This window comes from Suncus etruscus, chromosome 1, assembly GCF_024139225.1.
Source record: "Suncus etruscus isolate mSunEtr1 chromosome 1, mSunEtr1.pri.cur, whole genome shotgun sequence".
Taxonomy (NCBI): domain Eukaryota; kingdom Metazoa; phylum Chordata; class Mammalia; order Eulipotyphla; family Soricidae; genus Suncus; species Suncus etruscus.
Genome location: NC_064848.1, coordinates 101,986,036 through 101,988,868, shown reverse-complemented (window position 1 = coordinate 101,988,868; position 2,833 = coordinate 101,986,036). Strand labels below are relative to the sequence as shown.

The window sequence follows — 2,833 nt, the reverse complement described above, 5'->3', positions numbered from 1 at the left end:
AACAAACATGCTGGGGATTCACTTTCAAATCTACTTCCTAGGATCATCTTTAGAATTACACAAAATGCAAAAAAACCTGTTGAAAATGTATGTTTCAAAGATGCAATATTTTGTTTCATTTTAATAATAAAGCACAAAAATTAGTTCTAGTCTATTCCTTTTGACCCCAGTAACAAGGGTTGAACTCAGAACCTCACACATGAAAGGTTTTTCCTGTACCATGAGCTTCTTCCTTGGCCTTTAGTTTTCTGCCGCTATTTATAATTTACAGACTAATTCATTCCCCAGCAGTATTTGGATGAGCCCTCAGCATTCTGTATGTCTCCCAAACAAGGCAAATTAAAAGTAATTCGAATGAATTTTAAGCAAAAACAAACATACTGTTATTGGAAACTGAGGAAAAAATTGATCAAATCTTATAAAGTGGCAATACATTTATTTTTTAATTTCTTTTTCCTAATATTTTTATAACACTATGACTTACCACGCTGTTCATTATATAGTAATTTTAGGCATTAAATATTCAATCATCAGTCCCATCACCAATGTGGCCTACCTTCACCAGTGTTCCCCATTTTCCACCCAGCACCATGGTCTACCTCCATGCAGGGACAATCAAATTTACTTCATATTGTTTATTAGAACACAGAGGTAAATGGAATTATCAAATCTTTGTTCAACAAGGATTAGTTTGAAATAATTGTTATATCTTTCCATGGTATTACTAAAATCATGTCAAAAGATTTAATGAGTTGTATTTGGTGCTAGTTGAGCCTTCTGTGTTACATTTTTTTATATACTTGGTATATATAGATATATGTATATATATCTATATATATCTTGTTATATATAGTTTCTTTGGTCATCTCTTCTTAAGCTGTAGGCTTATTTTCAAATCTTGGATATTTTGAATAGCATTGTAGTGAATATGGGTGTACTGATGTCTTTTGGAAATAGTTCTTGGACTGTTGGGGTAGATGCCAAGAGTAGAATTTGGGGGCTATATGGATGCTCAATTTTTATTCTATTGGTAAACATCCATATTAATTTCCAAAAAGGTTGACTTAGGTGCAGTGAATTGGAGTTCCTTTTCTCCCCACACACAACCTACACTAGTGGTTTCTATCCTTTTTGTGTGTTTGCCTGTCTCTCTGGAGTGAAGCAATGCCTCATTGTTTTAAATATCATTTTCTGGGACCCAAGAGATATTGCAGCTTGTTTTGCATGCGGCCTAGGTGGGTATAATCTCTGCCATCATTTGGTTCCCCTCCCAACATCACCAGATGTTGCAGAACCAGAACTATGACCAGAGTACCTCTGGTGTTGCCCCAAACCAACCAACCAAATAAATGAAATGCCTGTCCCTGGCAGGTGATAAAGAATATTTTTTTGGGGCCGGGAAGGTGGCGCTAGAGGTAAGGTGTCTGCCTTGCAAGCACTAGCGTAGGACCATGGTCCATATGGACCCCCAAGCCAGGAGCGATTTCTGAGTGCATAGCCAGGAGTAACCCCTGAATATCAAATGGGTGTGGCCCAAAAAACCAAAACAAAACAAAAAAAGAATATTTTTTCTTCTTTAATAATTTTATTCCCACTTACTAGAAAAAATATTATTAACTATATGATACATACTCTTTAAATAAAGTAAATTATATATTTTAACGATTTTTGATATAACTATAGGCCATCTGTCTTCCTTAAGGAAATGTTTATTCATCTTTTTTCATTTTTGTTACAGTTGTTTATTTTTCCTGTTAAGTTTTATAGTTCTATACCTAACTTGAATATTCACCCTTTGTTAATGAGTGGTTAGCTAATACTTTTTCCTAGTTTGTAGGGTATATCTAGTTCATAAGTCAATGCTGTATTATAAGAAGTACGTGGGTAGTAATGTTTGATGTGTACATATATTTATGAGTGTGCTGATGTGCACATAGTGGGAGAGGGAGAGGCACAATAATACTGAATTTCAAAGTATTTCATGCTTAACCAAAAAAAAATAGCTTTTGTTTTTATAGAGTGATGCCCATTTTTATCTTCATAGCAGAGCTAAAAAGGATGTTTTTGACTGAAGCAGATTGCTGGAAGAATAGAGTCTTTACTTGAAATTTTCCAGATACAAATTGAATACTAGAAACAGAGATTGGTAAATGCAATGTTTCAACTTCTGATGCTTCGAATGGGAATACTCTACACTTGCTCTTCATCCTATTTATTAAGGATACTTGTTTGGTTTTAGGGTGGACTAGGTAGGCTGTTCACCATACCCTTCACCTTATCAATAATTCTTTTACATGAGACTTTTGGACTTGGGATTGGGTTAACTTTGGGGGATACAGGGGAAAGTAATTGTGTTTTGTATGTGAGAAGATGATGAATCAAGGGATGTGAGCTGCTGGAGATTAAATTCTGTCTCCCTCACATTTATATTTTGATGTCCAGACTGTCCACTACTTCTTTTTTTTTATTTTTTAAAAAATATGGAACGCTTCACGAATTTGCGTGTCATCCTTGCGCAGGGGCCATGCTAATATTCTCTGTATTGTTCTAATTTTAGTATATGTGCTGCCGAAGCGAGCACTGTCCACTACTTCAATATGATATGATTTATTTTTTTCAGAATTTATAATCTTTATTATGTTTGTCATTCTTTCATAGAGTTAATTTATATATATAATTTATATATATATGTATACATATGTGAAAAGATGGAAGTCATATATGGTAATCTGTGATTATGAAAATAGTTTTTACTTGCATATATAAGAAACCATGAATTCCCAGCCTCAACACAGTGCATGGCACATAATTTAATAAATTAACTCTATAAAAG

At 34.1% G+C, this 2,833-nt stretch overlaps 1 non-coding gene across 1 annotated transcript; it reads right to left on the bottom strand.

The window, feature by feature from the left end:
• Window positions 1-2,474: 2,474 nt before the first annotated feature.
• Window positions 2,475-2,581, bottom strand: LOC125997027 (U6 spliceosomal RNA). Its single transcript, XR_007491621.1, has one exon. It is a non-coding gene; the product is annotated as a U6 spliceosomal RNA (small nuclear RNA).
• Window positions 2,582-2,833: the final 252 nt, after the last annotated feature.